This window comes from Rattus norvegicus, chromosome 1 (assembly GCF_021556685.1).
Source record: "Rattus norvegicus strain SHRSP/BbbUtx chromosome 1, alternate assembly SHRSP_T2T, whole genome shotgun sequence".
NCBI classification, from domain to species: domain Eukaryota; kingdom Metazoa; phylum Chordata; class Mammalia; order Rodentia; family Muridae; genus Rattus; species Rattus norvegicus.
In genome coordinates, this window is record NC_141534.1 from 271060044 (window position 1) to 271067041 (window position 6998).

The 6998-nt window shown below is 45.9% G+C and overlaps 1 long non-coding RNA gene across 1 annotated transcript; it reads right to left on the bottom strand.

The window, feature by feature from the left end:
* Window positions 1-989: 989 nt before the first annotated feature.
* Window positions 990-5568, bottom strand: LOC148007950 (uncharacterized). Its single transcript, XR_015648341.1, has 2 exons — window positions 2621-5568; window positions 990-2538 (listed from the first exon to the last, which is right to left on the bottom strand). It is a non-coding gene; the product is annotated as an uncharacterized LOC148007950 (long non-coding RNA).
* Between the last annotated feature and the right edge of the window lie 1430 nt (window positions 5569-6998).

Genomic DNA, 6998 nt, shown 5'->3' on the forward strand with positions numbered 1-6998 from the left:
AGCAAGAAAATGTATCAATGCCCCCAAAGTCCCTAGATGGAATTAATTTTGCTTATGAAGACAGACCTCCTGTCACACTTCAGGGATTGCAGTATCACACGACACAGTGGCCCTGGTAAGGCTCTTTAAGTCGGCAATGATCTGGTAGAGCAGCTATAAAATACCGACACTCCCGCAGGTCCAGGTGCTGTGCAGTTAGAACTGACCCAGAGGAGGATCCGTGGTGGGTTTCAGTAAGACGAGTGTTACCTGGCTACAGGATAGGATGTGAGCAGAACTGTGTGGCGATGGAGTTGGACAGCATGAGCGACATGTTGGCATTGCAGGGCAAGGGTGGTGGCTGCTCACAATACCTGTAGCTCTACAGGATAGCGTACAGTTGAATTCGAGGGATATAGTGTAAGACTCTCAGCGAGAATCTTCCCTCAGGAGGGAGATCCTCAAGCCCAATGACCAGTCCGAGTCCACAGGCTGCAATCAGCAAGAGGATTTTTATTGATCAGGATACACAGGTATCTGTGGGCGTCCCAGTCAATTCGGAAGGCTGGCGCGCCTAGCAGAGCCAGGGTGGGCTTTTTATAGTATTTTGGGGAGCAGAAGCAGGCTTACAGAAGCAGATGCATGGTTACAGGGATGTGATTGGTGGAGTAAATGAGGCATACGTGTATGTTACCTATTTTGGCTATAATCATAACAGTGAGTTAGCAAAAAGTACATGGTGGTCAGGGCTTCCGGGGGGTCAGGGACTTTTTCTTTTTTCTGCCAGGTGGCCCATGGAGCAGTGCCCATAATTTAGTCTGGTTTCTGCATTTTGTTTTCTTTTATGGTCTGTTTCATCTAAATGATGGGTCAGCTTGTCCCACATATCTAAAAACTTACTTTTTACTTCTATAGTTGAGGGCCTTGGGCTTGTACAATTCCCTTTCTGGGAGGGGGTCTTTCATTCCCCCATTTTCTTTTTTTGTCCTTGAGTGGAATCTTCCACTCAACTTGTTTTAGGTACCTCTGTTTTTTTTTTTTTTTCACCATCTGATACTGTTGTCTCAGCACAAAAGTTTGAATGACTGAAAGTCTGTATCTCTTATTATTCCTGTCTGATCTGCATAGAAACAACATTCTTCTTTTAGTGTAGCACACAGACTCTTTCTTTAAGGAATATCAGGTCTAATCTTCTATTTTGAAGGACTACCTCTGAGAGGGAGGTTAGGTATTCTTGGAGGTCAGCTAAAAAGTCTTTTTTACTCTTTTTATATCTGAGTCAATGGCAGTTCTGAATTCTCTATAAGCCTTGCATTGTAAGGCAACAGCAGATGTCCTTGTGCTGCCCTTGTAGCACCTGGATAGCCTTAAATAATTCTCAACTCTCTTTTGTGTCTTATTAAGTCTTTAGCATCAGGATTCTAATCTGGACACTATCTGAACCTATACACCAAGGTCTTTTAGAACTTCTAAACTTATATAGGTTGTGATCCCTGAGGCACAGTCCCAAGAAGTGTTAGGAGTACTAACATATGTAATGTTACATCATTTGTAATAAAAATCAAGCCTATCCTTACACCTATTCCGAGGGAACCCAGGGCAAACAGGCAAACATGAAATTCTTGTTTCTAAAACACACTCCTCAAGTGAGCATAATAGCAACCTCCTAGTCACTTAAGTCTAGGGAGCTTTTTGAAGATCTGAGTGTCCCTCTAGGTCCCAGCTCTCAGCCCCAACAGCTAGTACGCTGCTGGTGAGGGCTGAGAATTGACGGCTGTCAGGGTGGTCAGCAGCACCAGGTACGGTCCTTTCCAGCGAGGCTCGAGTGTCTGGGCTCAGTGTAGCTGTAGTCTCTAACCTGGAACTGATGACATGTCTCAGGGGTCTCTGGGGCATAGGCTGCTGTCAGCTGTGAGCAGATTTCTTTCTGTATAAATCATTATTACTATGACATGTTGGTTCAGTAACATCATCTAATACAGTCAGGGGAGCTGAGGCCCCATATAAGATCTCAAAGGGGTAAGGCTGAATCTGGAAGGGGTATTTCTTGCTCTGAAGAGAACAAGAGGGAAGGAGTGTCACCCAGTCTGTGCCAGTCTCCATGGTCAATTTGGTCAGGGTCTCTTTTAGAATTTTATTTATTTACTCTACTTGTCCTGAACTTTGAGGTCTGTAAATACAACGTAATTTTCAATTGACCTCTAAATACTTGGCCACACCCTGGCTTACCTTGGCAACGAAAGTAGGGCTGTTGTCTGACCAGATTACCTTGGGCATTCCAAATCGGGGGAAGATTTCTTCCAGTATCTTCTTGATGATTGTAGAGGCCGTCTCTTGTTTGGTGGGGAAAGCTTCTATCTATTCCTGAAAAGATATCTATAAACACTAGGAGACATTTATAACCATATTTTCCTGGTTTTATCTCTGTGAAGTCCACTTCTCAGTAGTATCCAGGCCGTTCCCCACGGAGCCTCCTACCACAGTCAACTTGCCTGAAAACAGTTACCTTTTGGCATGGTATACATCAGTGCACTATCTGTTCCACGAGATACTTGAGACCTGTGACATAATATTTAGTTTTTGAAAACGTCTGGATGAGTTTGCTTACCCCTAAGTGAGTCCATTGATGCATTTGTTTTACCATGGCCTCTGCCTGTAAAAATTGTAGCAGGATCTTCTTTCTCGTTGAGGTGTAGCAGAGTCTCTTCCTCGGCCTGGCTGGGTCATGGAGGGCCCTTAACAGAGCCAGAATCTCTTTTTTTTTTCTTGCCCTCAGATGTCAGCAGGCCCCTCTGCTGATGGGCTGTAGCAAAGGCATACGTGCTGTCCACATAGATGTTGTCTCTTTCTCAGTTCAAGGGCTTTAGTGAGGGGAGCGAGCTCTACCCTCTGAGCACAGGTGCCTTCTGGTAGGGCCTGAGCCCAAATGACTCTGTTTTCATCTATCACTGCTGTCCCAGCCCATCTTTTTCCTTCTCTAAGAAGCTGCTCCCATCTATGAACCAGATGGCATCTACCCCCTCTGGTGGCTGGTCAGTCAGATCTTTATGCCACTCCTGTGCTTTAGTGAGCTCCTGTTGACAGTCATGAAGGGGGGTGTCTAGGTCAGGGTCCGGGAGCAGGGTTGCAGGGTTTAGACTCGTAGGGGCAGTCTGGAATCACAAGGAGCAAGTGGGATACCCGGCCCACGCCAAGGTCCACTGTTCTTCGGGTAGTCCATGAGTATCATTTGTTGTCAATAGCCCCCATACTCAAGGTCTTTTGCTGGACACTAGCCCATTTGGGTGTAGGAGCACAGAGTGTTGGGCCCCCGTATCCACACTTCCCTTCTATCTCTGTACATAGCCAGCACTCTAGGACCAAGAGGCTTGCCTTCCGGGCTGCTGGAGAGGCCCCTCTTGTTCTTCCTGGGGCAGTCCCTAACCCAGTGTCCTTTTTCCTTGCGATAGGCACACTGATCTTTAGCTAGGAATTCTCTTCTGTTGCCAGGTACTGTCTTCCTAGGTTCCCTAACTACTGTGGCCAGTATATATTCCTCTCCTGTCTTTTATCCCTCTTTACCTCTCTAGCTTCTTTTTCCTTTTGTCTCTTTTCTTCCTTAGCTTCCTGCTCTTTTTACCTTCTTTCCTCTTTCTCTTCCTCAGTACTTTCTCTGCAACTTACACTAACTCTCAGCAACTTAGCTTAACCCTTTAAATTTCTGTAACTTTCTCTCTTTATATCTTTTCCTTATCTTAGCCAGATTGGTGGGGCATTTTCCAGCCCCTCGGAGACCCACCCTTGGAGCCTGGTGGCAGACCTGGAGCACTCCCTACCTTCAGGGGTATTCAAGTCAACAGTCAGGAGTGAGGGTCTTCCATCCATGTCTGGATTTATCTTTCTGGCCTCCAGTAGGATTCCGTCTTTCCTCAGTGGTAAAGAAGACCTGTAACAGTTACTAACAAGCATCTCAAATGGGATGGTGAGAAAACAAGAGAATCTTGAGAATAGAGGTCCACTGAAGAGGACAAATAGCATTTAGTCACACAGCTAAACCAGGAGGACTTTTTGGGACAAAAAGGCTGTTGTAAAAATAAGCACAAGCTTTGTGTCTGTGAAACAGAACGGCAAGCAGAGGGAGCTGATCTGTTACCGACCATCTCTCTGGACTTAAGAACTAATAACAAAAGGATGGAGAGATGGTTAGGACCTGGGTGCTAGATACCAAGTGGCTGACAAAAGAATTGTAACCAGTTCACCTGGGACTTTCAGGACCTCAGTAGCAGCCCTTTACCAAACTGTCTCAGTGGGCTAAAGGCCCATGGAAAAGAAAACATTAATCCTGACCTTGGCCACAGCCAAAGCCTGAATTCTAAATTTTGACTGGCAAAACAAAGTTCTTCACAGTTTGTTGCAGATTCTTTTTGAAACTATTTTAGGGGCTTCTCTGTCCCCCAACCTGGGGCATTTTGACCACAGGGGCAGGAACTGGCTGCTGTGGGGATAGGATCAAAGGCACTCTCCATATCAATGATGACTAACAGGGAAGGTGACTTAATGTTGGAGATCAACTCCTCTCTTGGAATAGGGCCAGCAGATAAGGCAGGCTCCCTTAAAGAACTTCTCTTAATGAACACTCTCCTTCTGTGAGCAAGTGTTGAAGGCCTGGTCACTGAAGGCAGCAACTGGAATTATTATTTTTTTTTCAGGGCCAAAAGTCTCATAAAACAACCACTAACTCTACGCTATCTTCTTGTTGTCAAAGCATCAACCCCGGCCGGCCTCATCACCTTGAAACTCCTCTTACGCTGACTTGGCCTGAGCTGCGCCACTGCCCACGCAGGCCTGCATGCTTGTCACCCTCAGCCCCTATATTGTCCTACTCTGTGCTGTCCCTTCCTTAGAAGCTGTGAATGTTTAAGCAACAGGGAGAATTTTTCTTCAGGATCTAAGGTAAAGCTTTCAGGCTCTTGTTAATACCTGCTTCAGACAGGGTCACTCACTAACCTGGAGTTCTTCAGACACAACTGTTAACAGCAGCTAGACTGGACAAGGGGAGCAAAGGGAGGGGCATCTCTCCTTGGGGAGGAGGCTAAGAGAGAAAGATAAAACTCCCTAGCAGAAAACAATTTTTCTCAAGCAAATTATTTCCAAGTTAAGCACCAAGAGGATCAAGTAAAACTCCTTGACAAACAAAGCAAATAGTTTCATGATTTTAAACACAGTCGTCAGTCCAAGATTTTAAACACAGTCGTCTATCCAAAGTTCAAAAACGAAACAAAAGCCAAAAAGACACTGGACAATACCACAGAAAACAAACCAGACAAACAAGACCAAGACAAAGCATCCTATAACCAATTTCCACAGATATTCAAAGAAAATTAGGACACAAAGAAGACAAACAATTTCAACAGTCAGACAGACAGACGCACCGCGCGGCTTCGGTGTCAAACTGAAACCAAAAATTCAGACAGAGGCGACAAGGGTCCGGATCCTTCAGTGGATCCGGCTCTCTCCTCTCTCCTCCAACCCAAAACCATGTATCCTTCCGATACAGGCTGAGCCCCGAAAAACCGGGCTCTAAACACCCTTGGAACGTCTTCCAGGGCTGCGGGGGAGAAGTCTGAGCTCGTCAGCTCCTTCTCTGGCCCATCCAAATACAAACGGTCTAGACCCAAGCCAAGTAACTAAGCATTTACAGAACAAGTCACAAAGCAAGACAAGACAGGACAAGACAAATGCTGGCCAGCTTACCTCCCGGTGGGTGGTCGGTGGTCTCTAGGCAGAGGATCTCCGATCCCGGACGAGCCCCCATATGTAAGACTCTCAGCGAGAATCTTCCCTCAGGAGGGAGATCCTCAAGCCCAATGACCAGTCCGAGTCCACAGGCTGCAATCAGCAAGAGGATTTTTATTGATCAGGATACACAGGTATCTGTGGGCGTCCCAGTCAATTCGGAAGGCTGGCGCGCCTAGCAGAGCCAGGGTGGGCTTTTTATAGTATTTTGGGGAGCAGAAGCAGGCTTACAGAAGCAGATGCATGGTTACAGGGATGTGATTGGTGGAGTAAATGAGGCATACGTGTATGTTACCTATTTTGGCTATAATCATAACAGTGAGTTAGCAAAAAGTACATGGTGGTCAGGGCTTCCGGGGGGTCAGGGACTTTTTCTTTTTTCTGCCAGGTGGCCCATGGAGCAGTGCCCATAATTTAGTCTGGTTTCTGCATTTTGTTTTCTTTTATGGTCTGTTTCATCTAAATGATGGGTCAGCTTGTCCCACATATCTAAAAACTTACTTTTTACTTCTATAGTTGAGGGCCTTGGGCTTGTACAATTCCCTTTCTGGGAGGGGGTCTTTCAATAGGAGATCTTGGATTTTTCTCTCCCCTAACATTTAACTGAGGTGGCCATGGCAATGGTTTTGGTAAGCTGTGTGATTCTTGTCTACGTCCATCACGATCTGACATCTCCGTTCGTGAGGATGGAATGTTTCTGTTTCCTTTACTCCTCTCCAGCTGCTCCCTTTCTGTTTACTCCGAATCTCTGACTCCCATCTGAAAAGCAGGTGAATTGAAAGAGTCAATGATGTTCTCAAGGCTGCTCTGCTTGTAATCAGCCAAAGGGAATCCAGGAGCTGGGCCACCGAGTGTCATCTTGTTCACCATGACAGGCTGTCACTCCACTTAGGGAGCAGAAGGCTTTTGTCACTGTTTTGGTTTTTTTTTTTTTTTTTCATCCTCACTTGCAATAATTTCTCTACATAGGCCTTTAGAACCAGCCAGCAAATTTTGAAAAACATCCAAACCCCTTACATTGTCTTCTGACTCTCTGGATGACTGGGCTCCTTTGTGCTGGTCCTTCTATAAATCAATACCACCGGCCTTTTCTCCAGTCTGCAGAGGCCAAAGCTGGTCCAGTCTGAAGAACTGTTGGAGGTTAAGTGTGTTGTCCTCAAGTGTCTATCCCCACATTAATGTTTGAGGCGAACATTTACTGCGATTGCATTAAACGAATGTGTCTTCGTGTTCTGTTTCTTGGC